The sequence below is a fragment of the Miscanthus floridulus genome, chromosome 12, assembly GCF_019320115.1.
Source record: "Miscanthus floridulus cultivar M001 chromosome 12, ASM1932011v1, whole genome shotgun sequence".
Taxonomy (NCBI): domain Eukaryota; kingdom Viridiplantae; phylum Streptophyta; class Magnoliopsida; order Poales; family Poaceae; genus Miscanthus; species Miscanthus floridulus.
Window position 1 is genome coordinate 17,386,024 of NC_089591.1, and position 15,606 is coordinate 17,401,629.

General features: G+C 38.9%; 2 long non-coding RNA genes across 2 annotated transcripts; both read left to right on the top strand.

Annotated features, from left to right (window-relative positions):
- Positions 1–744: 744 nt before the first annotated feature.
- Positions 745–1,296, top strand: LOC136495445 (uncharacterized). Its single transcript, XR_010769002.1, has 3 exons — positions 745–905; positions 1,046–1,123; positions 1,213–1,296. It is a non-coding gene; the product is annotated as an uncharacterized lncRNA (long non-coding RNA).
- An 87-nt stretch (positions 1,297–1,383) lies between these two features.
- Positions 1,384–2,092, top strand: LOC136495357 (uncharacterized). Its single transcript, XR_010768979.1, has 2 exons — positions 1,384–1,576; positions 1,833–2,092. It is a non-coding gene; the product is annotated as an uncharacterized lncRNA (long non-coding RNA).
- The last annotated feature ends 13,514 nt before the right edge of the window (positions 2,093–15,606 follow it).

The following is a 15,606-nucleotide window of genomic DNA, read 5'->3' on the forward strand; positions in this document are numbered from 1 at the left end:
GATGTATGAAGATGAAATCTCAAGAATTTTATAAGATTTCCGGAATGTCCTCTTTCAAGTCATTCGGACTTGTATATCTCCAGATATGATTTATTTTCTGTATAGCTGTTGCATGCCCAGATTTCTGGGAACTTGCTGGAAAGCAAGTTGCTTATGTTAGATGCTTTATGTAGTTAATTATGTTCTTTAAAGTGATTTGAATAGAGCTGGGCTACTCGGTAAACGAGTGTCCAATGATGTATGTTCTCATAACATGTTTTATTCATTTATCTCCAATGTCATACATATCTCTGAAATGCTAGAGTTCAACTGTACATTGCTTTTTACCCCTCAACATGCTTTGCTAGGAATCATATTTGCATGATTAACATGGACTTGGATTTTTTGAGGAAGTAATCAGTACATGAATCTAACTAATACAGTTTGATTTCCAAAGTATCCATTTTACCTAATTCTTATTATACTTGAACTGGAACTGTTGTTGCTACTTGCTAAAGTTGAAAACACTAATTGTGTTCTTAAATTTAGGAAAGCGCCTTCTCCAAAATTGCAGAGAGAATTGAGTTGGAAGCTTCTGTGATTTCAAAAGAATAAGAAAAGCACATTCTTCATGAAACCTATAAGGAAACCACTAGATGTAGGAGCAGGAAAGGTCCTGCACATGGATACTTGGCAAAGTATCCGACCCGAAGCCAACTTATGAATGAACGAATTGAAGAGCAAGCTCGTGCATCTACATTAGCAACAGCAGCCCAACAGAAGAATAGTGAGATGCAAGCTGAGGTAGAGAAGTTAAAAGAAAAGCTTACCGTTCAAGCCGCTGAGAGGGAGAGCGACAAGGAAAAAATTCAGTAGCTGCAACATCAACTGGAGAGTACAGGTAGCAAGATTAGAGAAGAACTAAGGCAAGAGTTTTTTTTTCACTAATCAAACAACACAATCAAGCACTGCCTTTGGTAATAATACTACTTCTTAATTGTTACCAACATCATTGATTTTAGTAAAGCTTGATTGCTAATGTTTCTCCTTATAACTCCAATGCAAGAATGCTGCACCAACCACAACAGCCCCTCAGCCTGCAGAAAATATGGTTAGTGGAAATGAAGGTGCAGATTTAGCACAGGTATTATTTTTTGATAAATGCAAACTGCGATGTAATGGATACCTACATTTAATCTGACATAATGTGTGAATCTTTTTTAAAATATGAAGGCTGGTACAGAATCTGCCCTGCCCACACATAATGAACCTGCTGTTGTTCCGACTCCCATCCAAGGATTAGGACATATGCAACAGGTAATATACTTCAAAATTATCACCTGCAGTTGAACAGATTTTTAGAATTGCTAAGTGGTGATTGCTCCTTCAAATCTTTTGGTTTTTACAGACTGTACCAGACAGTGTATTGTTGAGCAAACAGAAGAGTATCCAACCTAGTTGCCTCACTCGCAGCGCCAACAGATCACTTTTCCCAAATGATAAAGATAGTAATGAGACAGTGACATTTATTACATCACAAACACTGAGGAATACTGCTGCAAATAAAAAGCTACAATGCAGAAAGAAAGGAAGAAAGGTATGAGCAATCAAGTGTCATTTTAAGTTGTTGTCTAGATTATTAACATGAACTTTGTTCACTTATACATGTATGTTTGTTCACTTAACATGAGCAATCAGGAGTTCATGCCTTATGTGTTTATAGTTCGGCTTTAGTATCCATTCTATTTGTTAAACCCAAAAATATTGTTGTCTATCATGTGTTGTCTATGTTTGATTCCAACTGTGTGATCAACTATATATATTACTAATGCATGTCATTTTGACTTTTTTAGGAAGATCAACCTTGAGGGAGTCTTGGCAAGCTAAAATGAATCAAATATTGTGCAACGAGAAAGATATCATGTTGATCTATGCTAAGAGACATGTATTTTTGTTTATGATTGCCTATTTGTAGCATAAGTTAGTGGTTTGTAATGCAGTTCAACTTTGCAATTACCTATTTGGAAATAGGAAGGCATTTGACTTCCTTACATTGTACAAACTATTGAATGCTTATGATCCAAGTTATTAATATGATTGCCTTTTTGTGCCATTGAATTTTGTAATTTTATGAATTTCTGTGCAATGAATTTGATGCAATAATTGGTTGCCCTTCAAATCTCATGTCGATGCAATAGTTTGTATTGCATCCAAGCTCATGTCGATGTGATAGTTTGTATTGCATCTAACCTCATGTCAATGCAATAGTTCGAATTGCATTGAACATAATGTCGATGCAATAGTTCCTATTGCAACGAACCAAAATGATGACGCAATAGAACCTATTGCATCGAATCAAAATGGTGATGCAATAGATTATATAGCATCGAACCTAATATGGATGCAATATAGTCTATTGCATCGAACGATAGCCGTTGCAATAGATGTATTGCATCAACATGATTTGGATGCAATAAGCTATTTCATCTCTCAATTTTGATGCAAGAGACAACGGATGGATGATGCAATAGCTGCTTCTCACATCAACCACAAGTAACCGATGCGAAAGGCTATTGCATCAAGACCACTTGCATCGGCTGGCATCAAACGAGAAATTGATGCGAAACCGAACTATTGCATCTATTTTAGCCTATAACATAAAAAACTGACCAGTGCAATAGGGTCAAAATTTAGTAGTGATACGGTTGTCCCCATTAAACAAGTTGACACGCGCAAACTCTCACTTATATAAATTCGGTAGTCCGCCGAGTGTGATGAAGGACCTCGGTAAATCAACTTCACAACCAAGATCACGTGATTAAGCAAATACACATCACATACATAGAGTTGCAGTGGAAATAATGTTACAAATGGGTTCACAAATAATAGTACAAGTTTGGGTTTCAAAACCAGTTAAAGGAAAACAACATAGCTTTCAAATGATTATATTAATATAAGTTCCAAATACATTGCTAGCATAAGTGACAACCTTTGATAAAAGCATATAGATGAGAAATAAATATGGAGTCACTGAGCCCACCGGTGGTTACCCACCATCTTCCTTAGGCCAAGAACTTCACCTACAATACGGTGGGATAAACCCTGAATACTCGAATGTACTCAGCTAGAATTACTCATCATAAACCAAAAATAAAGTGACAACAAGGATCATGCAAGGCTTTATAAGTGGAGCTAGCTTGAAAATATTTTGCATAAAAGCCATTAATTCAGCTATACATTTTATAATTCAATCATTAAGTTAATTATAGCTATTCATCTCTAGATTAGCAACTAACATGTGCTAAACATGTGGTATATCATTTAGTAGCATAACAATAGTAACCATAGCCGGTGTAATAATTCCATGTTCATGATAACCATCATATTCCATAATCCAGTTACTATGATGTTGCAGCTAGTCGAGTTTCTCACTATCTGGGAGAGATGGTGATTCGAATCGATTTCAACCAACTGGGAATTTATTCCTAACACAAACCTAGGTCTACCAGCCATGGTAGCCATAGGTCACCTTTGGTACAACTTAGGTCCACATTTCATGGGTTTGACTAGCGCTGCACAATCAGGGACGACCAACTGCCAGGACGATCAGGACCTACATAGGGTTATCTGCCCAACTGCCCTTAGGGTCACGTCTGGCTCCCCGCACATCCTTACTACCATCTAGAGTGCGCACTTTTATAGAATAGGGCCCGGCCTGAGTTGAGCTACTCAGCTTTGTGATTAGAACGAGTTATCCAGCTAGCTAAGTGAGAGGCATGTGTTCAATCTCAGCAGAAGTGCTAGCAATGGTATGGTCCTTAATCAGCATAGACAGAATCACATGAGTCAACCTACACATAGACTCCGCTCAGCCTCTGGTTACATTACCCCATGGTTCTATTCCACGATAGCAAATATTGTCAACCGTGCTTCGGTATCCACCTATATCTCGCAGGTAATAGGAAATCACCTAACTTCTATCGGTCTAAGCATGGCTAAGCATATATTCAATCCTAGACCTACATAGGGTTAAAGGTATATATATATTATATATATATGGACAAGGTAGTTCTATGCATCAAGTGTTTCCAATGAACTCTTATAACCGAATGCATCAAACATAAAGGACTCAAGTGATATTTTGTAAAACATGGGAGGCTTAAAATGCTATGGGGCTTGCCTAGAATCCAACACTAGGTCAGTGTTTGTTGGATGACACTCTCTTGGTGAGCATCTCCCATCTCGGCACTTGCTTAGTCCTTCTGTTTTCTAGATGGATTCACCAAACTCCATCTTCAGGTTCGGCTCCAACATCACATCATTCACGTGGTGCATCTAGCATACCTAGATGAGATGCAATAATGCAAGTGCATGAATGCAAAGAATGGCAACATGAGAAGCCTCACATAAAAGTATTCAGGTGAGCACAAGGTTACACTGAACATATATAAGCACTTCATGTTACTTAATTAAACATCCCACAACCTATCTTGCTAGGATAGCAAGGAAGGTAGCACCAAGCATGACACAAGTTTCACAAAGTTTTAGGTATATTAACTTAACACCATCAAAGGCATGAGCCACACTTATTAACATGCAAAGTAAAGCAAGGTGAAGCAAACAATTGTAGGTACAAACACAGATTCTGAACAATAGCATCACAGTCACTTGTTTCAATCGTACCTAGAGTTCTAGGCCACCAAAAGGGTGTTCTCTAACATTTTGGAAAGCTTAGAAAAATCACTACAACTCTCCTATTATAACCAATACATGATTCCATGTTCAAATGAGCCAAACAATACAATCATTCAGATCTGTCCAGAGGACATGAAAAAACCTGACAACAAACTTCTAAAATCTATAACTCCTAAACCATCAGACCTAAAATCATAAAGTTTTAGGAAAAGTAAGATAAGGAAATTACATACAACTTTTGTATTCACCATTTTTATAGAAATCATCATTTGATTTATGAAGTTATCATCACAACAGAAAATGCACATGCAGCCATTTCAGAATGTAATAATTTGATGTTTCACTTGTTTTGCTGACAAAGAGCATGCACACAAGATCCATTCAAGAACGTCAACCACCACTTACATACTTAGAAACACTTTATTTAACACTAATCACTCAAAGCATCACCAAATACAATTACAAGCTTTATCTACAATTATGTTTTTTAATCCTTTCTCCTAATAAACATATATATATAATTTTAGTGATATATGAGAAGAACTAGTTTGGGGCTGAGATTTTTATGAGTGGTAGATGTTATCAAAACATGGCTACTACACAAATTTTACATGCTCAGGTTTTATAGATTAATTACTATAAAAAAGACAAATTGCTAATGCAAGAAAACTATGTAAAAGCAAGATAAATCTAAAGATCATCATTTTCTATAAACACATAGCCATATTATATGTTATGATGGTAGCATAACATCATACAAAGGTAGTGAAACCACATTTTCCATTTTTACACCTAAATAAATTTTTCGTAGCAAGAAAACATTTTCTGCTTGCCCCGTGGTGCACGAAGGCGGCTCAGCCATAGTAGTAGCGGACCGACGGCTGGCGAGGACAGCACAGGGTCGGCCGGCCTTTATGGGTGGTGGCTGGCAGTGGCGGGGACCAGCAGGGTGCTCGCACGCACTGAGAGGAGCCCACAGCTCACACTGCGGTGGCTTGACAGGGCTTGGTCGCGTGTTCCTGCAGCTACAGCAGCAGCTGCTCCGGCGACGGTGCTATAACGGCCATGGTTGGGGCCAGAGAAGGCGTGGCGACATGAGACAGCGAAGGCACTAGGGTTAGCGGCTAGGGTGGATGAGGACGGGGAAAGGAGCGGCGGCGATGGGCGTAGCTCTACTCGGCCAGCAACGGTGGCGTCTGTGCGCGGCTGGCTATGGCAGCGGTGAGGCGACGCAGCAGTGGCGGTGGACAGCAATGAGCGTAGAGCTCGGGCATGGGGAGGCCAAGGGGCAGAAGCACTAGTGGCAGGAGCTTGCCTGGCCATCAATGGTGGCGATGTCCGCGCGAGCACGTGCAAGCGCCAGAGAGCTAGGGAGAGGGAACAGAGAGCGAGAGAGAGAGAGAGCACAGGGCAAGCGCTCGGGCTTTTCCTGTCTCCACGTGGTATGAGCATTGGCGAGGTGGCGAACAGCGGGCACACCAGAGGGCCACGCGGCGCTCAGCTCCTATGCGCAGTTGGCCATGAAGGCCATGCGCCCATTTCAACGAACAGGTGGCGGGCGATGAAGTAACCATCTTCAGGCGTAATTTTGGGCTGCATAACGTCTGATCTGGGCCTTGGGCCTAAAAGAAAAACCGTTCCTTTCCTGGTGCTCTCCAACTCATATTTAGGGTGCTTGGCCATTAGAGAAACAAATTAATGGGTAATTAAGCCCAAACTTGACACTATCAGCAACTAATCAAGGATTAAGCCTATCTCTGCTTGAGCTCGAATTACTTGGTCAAAACATGGTCAATTTGGTTCCAACTTCTTGTATGTCCTTCTCCAAAACATATATTCCAACTTTTACTTTTGGTTCAACTTGAGGTGTTTAACAAATCTTAGAGAATGTGGAACGCCAATGTCAATGATCCCCAAAACAGCAGCTGATTCCATCTTAAGTCCTCTATTTGAGCCACTTAGGAGTTGAATTAGGTCTTGGTCCAAAAATAAAGTTTGTTGTACTCCACTCAATCTTCAACTTTTATTAAAGGTAAAACTTCATATCTAGTATAGAAACCATTTCTTCATCTTGGTCAAAGCAGCACCTCGTTAAACCCTATAATTAGGGTTTTCGACCAATTGAGGCATTTTCTTGACATTTTCTCAACATGAACCCTTCATGACTTTTGTTGTAGAGTTAAATTAGAGTCATTTGGGCAAGGTATCAAGGTTTGGTCTACATCTCATATTCCCATTCACCTGATGAAGCAATTCAAGAAAGATTATAACTTATCATTTCATGTGACTTCTTGATTCAACTAAGTCTAAATCCATTGCTTAACTCATGCCTAACACCTGGGGTGTTACAACCCTCCCCCTTATGGGAATCTCACCCCGAGATTTGGTGCGAAATACTTTTAAGGGAAGAGAAGCATGTCATCCATTTTCCAATATCATTGATAGCATTAGGCTACTTCACTTCGGAGCATCAGAGAGGCTAATTTGGTCAAGATAACTTTCTGATATTTGCTCTTTGTAGTAAACTTTTGTTTGAAGAATTTCTTTCATTGACTTCCATGAAGCATTGTTACTTTGGGAGGAATTCAAGATAGCACAACACTTCATTCTTGGGATACGGAGAGTACTATGGAGCATAATCTAACTACCCACACTCTCTATTTCCCTAGTGAATATAGCATGGACCATGTGAACTTTGCACTAGACTGCAAGCTTCTAAAAGATACTCATTACAATGGTTCCATGTTCATTCATAAAGTTTGAAAAGCAGTCCTTTACCAAAGTAGCTTGAGTACAACCTTTCATAAGGGATGAGATCACAGATGGGGTAAACATCCTCTGAGGCTATGAGAAACCGAGTAACCAATAGATGATGTCTATGCCGATTGTAATTGTTCAATCACTCAGATGCCAACCAATGGAAAACTACATAATGTCCCATGTGTGTAGTTCTCTTTCTCTAATGATAACACTGTATTATCTGAGTCCGTTGAGTGAGCGGTGAATGTAATAGCTGACTTTGTTGACTCAACGTTTTCAATGATCATTATTGGAGGGAATCCTCATTTCCAAGCGGCAATAGTTATCTAGGTTGAATCTGAGGCAACCTCTTGGGTAAAAACACATGGAAGGTACCAAGGATAAGTCCACATTGGAAATCATTGCTGAAGAAGGATGATAGCGATGTCTAGAGGACAACAAAGGTTGCAAGTATTCACTAACTAGAGAAACAGTACACTACCAAGATTGAGTACAATTTTCCTTCATGGTGTTGTTGCACAGTAAGTTGGGTTGACTTGCACTATAGCAAAATTAGCCTTGTTGGACTACTTTTGACATTGAGGCTTCCTTTTGTAATGTCAATCAATAACTCAAAATCATAATCTAGAATCTGTTGTTTGACACTTTTCAGATTGTTTTTGACTCGTAATGGCACAAATTGACTTGTATAATACCTTGACTGCTCAACATTGTTGATATGAGAGGGCAAAAGAAAGGCACAAAGGGGTGCAAGGACTCTCCTATAGGGTACCTAAAGGATTATCTAATGACAAAACATTGACCCTGTTGCTAATCTAGGCATCAATTACAAACACCACCTTCTAATAGCAGTCCATCGAGAAATCATAGATTTTGTACACTTTTGTTTTCAGTTCATATCTCACAAACTACTACTCCATTGTGCACAAATTTTGGTAGTCATACAGACCCATGAGTCCTCAAATTACTAACCAAAATTTAGCTCAAACCAACACCGTTTGATTATCCAACCAAATCATCTACCAAAGCTGCTTTGTTCTAGAACTTTGGGACCAAACTGTCAAAACATCTCTCAAATCCGATGCTTTACTCAACCAATCCTCAAACCAACTTAATACATTGAGGTATCCTAAGTGAGGAATGAGCTCGTCAAGTTTTGTGATAATCCAACCATGTTTGATCCTCTAATCACCGGCTTAAAGATAACCGGTTAAGTGCTATAAAATCTCGATAGATTTTCTGCTCTTCTTTTCCTTTGCTTCACACATTGGGGAGTGTGTTCTGCACTCTTTAACTTTTCTTATAGAAGCAGTAGTAGCTTTCCCACTAAGGAGAGAGACTAGGGTTTTCCTCATATGCTTCCTAGGGAACAACTTTAATCATTGATTTAGGCACCAGCTCAATGATGCACAAGCATTGGACTGGTGGGCTATTTTTGCAGGGCACAATGCATACTTCATGTGGAGGGGCAGTCCTACAAGATAAGGGACCATTGCTAACTACCCTTCTGTGCTTTATCCAATAGAGTCCTGAACAAATCCTTTGATAGCACCATATACATAATGATGCTGACTAAAACTAGGGATGGGTTTTCTCTAGCTCTTTATTAGCTGATACAGCATCCTGCACTATCTGTGTGAATGTCCAAGATGGAATTGACTTGACGACACCGGGTCTGGAGAAGAAAGCAGTACTTGCATTGCTGACCGGCTTTGTTGTTTCTTCGTCTAACATTGTTCGATGCGACATAGCCCTCGGAGCTGCTAAAGAGTTATTACCTAGTCATAACCTAAATTCCTATTGGTAACTAATTAGTTGTCTTCGAACATTTAAAAACTCCAAAACTTTTTTATGGTAATAATTGTAGTTGATGTGCAAACAAACAGTTGCCATGGAAGTCAGCCGAGAAGGGGTCACACCGAACAATGTCGGCTTTTGACTACATGATCATTTTCCACCTAAAGATCAAGAACTTGAATAGGAAGCTCATGAGTACCAGGTGACCTATTACAGCACATAATATCTCCATCCATTGTCACTCAACTGTTAACTTATCCAATGCTACATGTGTACCTTTCTGATCCAACAGGTATGACATAAGTTGCTCACTAGATGACCGTTGTCATTATAGGGATAGTCAAGTAGAGTCACTTGTCTACCACCTCTTGCAGTATGTTAATGTTCATGTTGGTGACCTATTCTTCAAAGGTTATCCTCTTTGCAACTTCAGAAGGAAGCTCTACTACTCTTGGTCTGATATAAGGATCTTCCGATTAGATATGGAGAGATAACCAAGGAAGAGCTCACGTGAAAATAACACATCAGTATAGTTCTGCAATGGATCATGACTAGGAACCTTGATACCAGTGTGTGTCGAGCAGCACAACCTTGTGTGTGCACCCACAGGAGGCTCTTGGCTTCATCGCGGCACCGTAGTTGCTACTAAAACACCATTACTGATCACACACCCAAAGTGAAATTTCAAGTTGCATAGATTGGGTCGTATGAACAAGCACTATGCAAAGGAGGGATAGAAAGCAAAGGTAGTCACATGGTTAGGAGTCAACAAGGAGGTGATCCAAAGATCAAAACATAGTGTAAGAAAACATAGCTTAATTGCCGAAGACAACTGAGCAGGGGACTCTTGCTTTATTTCCATATACGCCTTGTGTCCACCAAGGTGATTACCAAATAAAGATTAACAAGAGATTTGGTCTTACTGAGCAGCAACATGAGATTAAGACTGATAAACATCCAGAGACATGAAAGAGTCAGAGTCAAAACAAACAAAATTCGAGGGATAGAGCCAATGCACTAACTAGGGATTCTATTGATAAAGCAATGACATGATCTACGAGGAAAAGGTTCCAAAGCCAGGGTAGATAGCGATTAGCATTGCAACAGATCATCTATAGGTCCAACAAGGATTTTTTTAGTAGGGTCCTCCCACACAGGAGCGAGGCAACCACGACACATGCAAGCATTCAAGGGAACTAAGCTTGGGCTTAAGGTCAAGCAAAGGCATGGATGCACAAACATTCAAGGGCTAATAATCACACATACAGGCTCAAGCTCCTAAGCAAAGGGAATCTACTAGGAGACAACCATGAGATTAATGTAACTTGAGTGTGGTTCCAAGATTATGCCCTTCAACACTTGTATGCTCACAGTGGACAAAAGTGGTGATAGCTACGGCACTACCTAGATAACAAGCATCCACACATACATCATGGTCTTAAGCAAGCATTTCAAAACACTCAATCCAATTAGCTTAAGCGACTATTACTAAGCACAAAGCTCACACATAACAAGCAGTCACCTACAGCAACACCACTACACATATCATGCAAAACATGGTGGTAAGGTACTGTTATCTTTTATTTCCTTTTTATTGAGTAGGTGGATAACTCTTCAAAACAAGTTTTACTTATATTTAGCAAATTAGTTTTCAGTCATGCACAACATGACCATATGGTTACAATAAGTTATCCATTAATAGAACAAGGGTGAGAGGGGCATGTTTATGCACAAGCAACAATCATGATACCTGCTTGTCCTATTCGTCCTCACAAAATTGCTAGCCTAAGGCGGCAATTATGTTCTATGTCAGTGGCATAACATGTACTCTCTCGATATATAGTTAGTCATTAGCTACATTCAATCTTCGCATTCATGGTTAGCGTACCTACAGAAGGATTTCATTTCAGCCCAACCCCATAATTATATATGCAGAAATGAAAGTCTGGGCTCTAGGTTGCAAGCTAAATACTTCCATATATATATACTTCCATATCAAAGCTACCAAAAGTAAATATGTCTATACATACATATAGAATGTGCATATATAGTGGTCCCAAAGCTAACCCAAAATTAAATACTTCCATATATATATGAGATATATATACTTAAGTATCAAAACTACCTCTCCCCTTTGACCGCACGCTCACATCTTGCGGTCATGCCACTCACCATCTTACTTGGGCATAGAGGTATATTGATCCATACATTACCATTCAAACAAATGGCATCCATACAATAGCACGCCATATGGACGACGAAATAAAAATTGCAAGAAAGTAAACCCTCCATAGTAAGTGTTAGTTTACTTATTGCCACCTAAAGGTCCTTAATTGGGCTTAACTAGAGGTTATAGCTAGCATAGTTTTGTAAATAAGTTTTGACAAATTTGCGTGTAGCTAAAGTTTTAGTCAAAATAGGCTTTTTAAAACCAAAACTTGGCTTTTAAAACTATGTACATGATAGTATTATGCTTAATCTCGCTCTGATACCAGCTATGACAGAACTGCCCAATTTATACAAGATCAAGTAAGGTTGTCCCCATTAAACAAGTTGTCATGCGCATACTCTCACTTATATAAATCCGGTAGTCCGTCGAGTGTCACGAAGGACCTCGGTAAATCAACTTCACAACCAAGATCACGTGATTAAACAAATACACATCACAAACAAAAAGTTGCAATAGAAATAATGTTACAAATTGGTTCATAAATAATAGTACAAGTTTGGGTTTCAAAACCAGTTAAAGGAAAACAACATAGCTTTCAAATCATTACATTCATATAAGTTCCAAATACATTGCTAGCATAAGTGACATCGTCTGATAAAAGAATATAGATGAGAAATAAATATGGAGTCACCGAGCCTACCGGTGGTTAGCCACCATCTTCCTCAGGCCAAGAACTTCACCTGCAACATCGTGGGATAAACCTTGAGTACTCGAATGTACTCTGCTAGACTTCCCCATCATAAACCAGAAATAAAGTGACACCAAGGATCATGCAAGGCTTTATAAGTGGAGCAGCTTGACAACATTTTGCATAAAAAGCCACTAATTTGGCTATACATTTTATAATTCGATCATTAAGATAATTGTAGCTATTCATCTCTAGATTAGTAACTAACCTGTGCCAAACATGTGGTATATCATTTAGTAGCATAACAATAGTAACCATAGCTTGTGTAATAATTCCATGTTCATCATAACCGTCATATTCCATAATCTAGTTACTACGATGCTGGAGCTAGTCGAGTTTCTCTCTATCTAAGAGACACAGCAATTCGAATCGATTTCAACCAGCTAGGAATTTATTCCTAACACAAACCCAGGTCTACCAGCCATGGTAGCCTTAGGTCACCTTTGGTATAACTCAGGTCCATAATTCATGGGTTTGACTAGCGCCGCACAATCAGGGATGACTAGCTGCTAGGACGATCAGGACTACCCTGCCCTTGGGCTCACATCTGGCTCCCTGCACATCCTTACTACCATCCAGAGTGCGCACTTTTATAGAATAGGGCCCGGCCTGAGTTGAGCTACTCGGCTTCGTAGTCGGAATGAGTTATCCAGCCAGCTAAGTGAGTGGCATGTGTTCAATCTTGGTAGAAGTGCCAGCAACGGTACAGTCCTTAATTGGCACAGATGGAGTCACATGAGTCAACCTACACATAGACTCCATCTGGCCTCTAGTTACATTATCCCATGGTTCTGTTCCACGATAGCAAATAAAGCCAACCGTGCTTCTGTATCCACCTATATCTCGCAAGTGATAGGAAATCACCTGACTTCTACTGGTCTAAGCATGGCTAAGCATATATTTGATCCTGGACCTACATAGGGTTAAAGGTATATATATATATATATATATGGATAAGGTAGTTCTATGCATCAAGTGTTTCTAATCAACTCTTATAACCTAATGCATCAAACATAAAGGACTCAAGTAATATTTTGTAAAATATGGGAGGCTTAAAATGCTCCGGGGCTTACCTAGAATCCAACACTAGGTTAGTGTTTGTTAGATGACACTCGATTGGCGAGCATCTCCCATCTCGGCATTTTCTTAGTCCTTCCGTTTTCTAGATGGATTCACCAAACTCCATCTTTGGGTTCAGCTCCAACATCACGTCATTCACATGGTGCATCTAGCATACCTAGATGAGATGCAACAATGCAAGTGCATGAATGCAAAGAATGGCAATATGAGATGCCTCACATAAAAGTATTCAAGATGAGCACAAGGTTACACTGAACATATATAAGCACTTCACGTTACTTAATTAAACATCCCACAACCTATCATGCTAGGATAGCAAGGAAGGTAGCACTAAGCATGACAAAAGTTTCAAAGGTTTTAGGTATATTAACCTAACACCATCAAAGGCATGAGCCACACTTATTAACACGCAAAGTAAAGCAAGGTGAAGCAAACAATTATAGGTACAAACACAGATTCTGAACAGCAGCATCATAGTCACTTGTTTTGATCATACCTAGAGTTCTAGACCACCAAAAAGGGTGTTATCTAACATTTTGGAAAGCTTAGGAAAAATCACTACAACTCTCCTATTATCACCAATACATTATTCCATGTTCAACTGAGCCAAACAATATAATCATTCAGATCTGTCTAGAGGACATGCAAAAACCTGACAACAAACTTATAAAATCAATAACACCTAAACCATCAAACCTAAAATCTTGAAATTTTAGGAAAAGTAAGATAAGGAAATTATCTACAACTTTTGTATTCACTATTTTTACAGAAAACATCATTTGATCCATGAAATTATCATCACAACAGAAAATGCACATGCAGCCATTTCAGAATGTAACAATTTGATGTTTCACTTGTTTTGCTAACAAAGAGCATGCACACATGAGCCATTCAAGAACTTCAACCACCACTAACATACTTAGCAACAATTTATTGAACACCAATCACTCAAAGCATCACCAAATACAATTACAAGCTTTATCTACAATTATGCTTTTATTAATCCTTTCTCCTAATATATATATATATATATATATATATATATATATATATATATATATATATATATATATATATATAATTTTAGTGATATATGAGAATAGCTAGTTTGGGGTTGAGATTTTTATTAGTTGTCTATGTTATCAAAATATGGCTACTGCACAAATTTTAGATTCTCAGGTTTTATAGATTAATTATTACAAAAAAGATAAATTGCTAATGCAAGAAAACATGTAAAAGCAAGATAAATCTAAAGATCATCATTTTATATAAACACATAGCCATATGATATGTTATTATGGTACCACAACATCATACAAAGGTAGTGAAACCACATTTTCCATTTTTACACCTAAATAAAAATTATAACTTATTTAAAACCATTTCTCAAGCAATAAACATGTTAAATTAATAAATCAATCATACTGCATCCAATGACCATAAATTTTTTACCATAGCACGCACATAGCATTAGGAGCCTACCATAAAAATTTCAATGCAATTCGAGTACCACAACTTTACATATGAGAATAAAAAGCAAAATAAGCTAAAATTGCCTATTTAACAAGATTAAATCAAAACATTATAAAAATAGTACATAACTAGCATATTTAATATTTTTATTAGCTAGATCATGTTATCACAAGAATAACACAACTAGAATTACCATTTTTGGACTTCTATAATTCAAGATATGCATCTAACCAACTTAAAAGCATTTCTAAAAGCATCTTTGAAGAATATTTTACACAGCATATAAACGTGCATGAAGTAATAAATTTTATAGATCTATCATGTAGAGCATTTTATAACAAAGCTAACAAAATTAGTTTCACTATTTTTGGAGCTCCCTAGCATGAGATATCGATTTTCAAAGATTCAGCCAATTAATGCATAAAAGAAATGGAAAAGGAAAACTGCGTTTGCACCTAGGCCCCTGCAAGAAACTTTAATTAAACCAAGGAAACAAGTCTAAATAACACTATTCATATGAGTATGTTGCTTTTCACTTCACCCCCTACCTTCTCTTCTATTCGAGCATGAGGCCCTTCTTCCTCCTCTTCAGCGAACAGAGCAGAGGACGCCGGTGGGCCGATTCCTGGCGAAGTGGTCAACCTCTGGCGGTGGAGTGCCAGGGGGCCATGTGCACTAGCAGGTGCTTGTGGCTAGCCCCATGGTGGTCAGAGGTGGCTCAGCCACAACAGTAGCTGACCGACGGCCGGTGAGTACGCACAAGGTTGGCAGGCCTTGGTGGGTGGTGGCCAGCAGCGGTGAGGAGCAGCAGGGTACTTGCATGCACTAAGAGGAGCCTACAGCTCCGCCCGTTGTGGCTCGACGGGGCTTGGCCACATGCACCCGTAGCTGCAGCAGTAGCTGC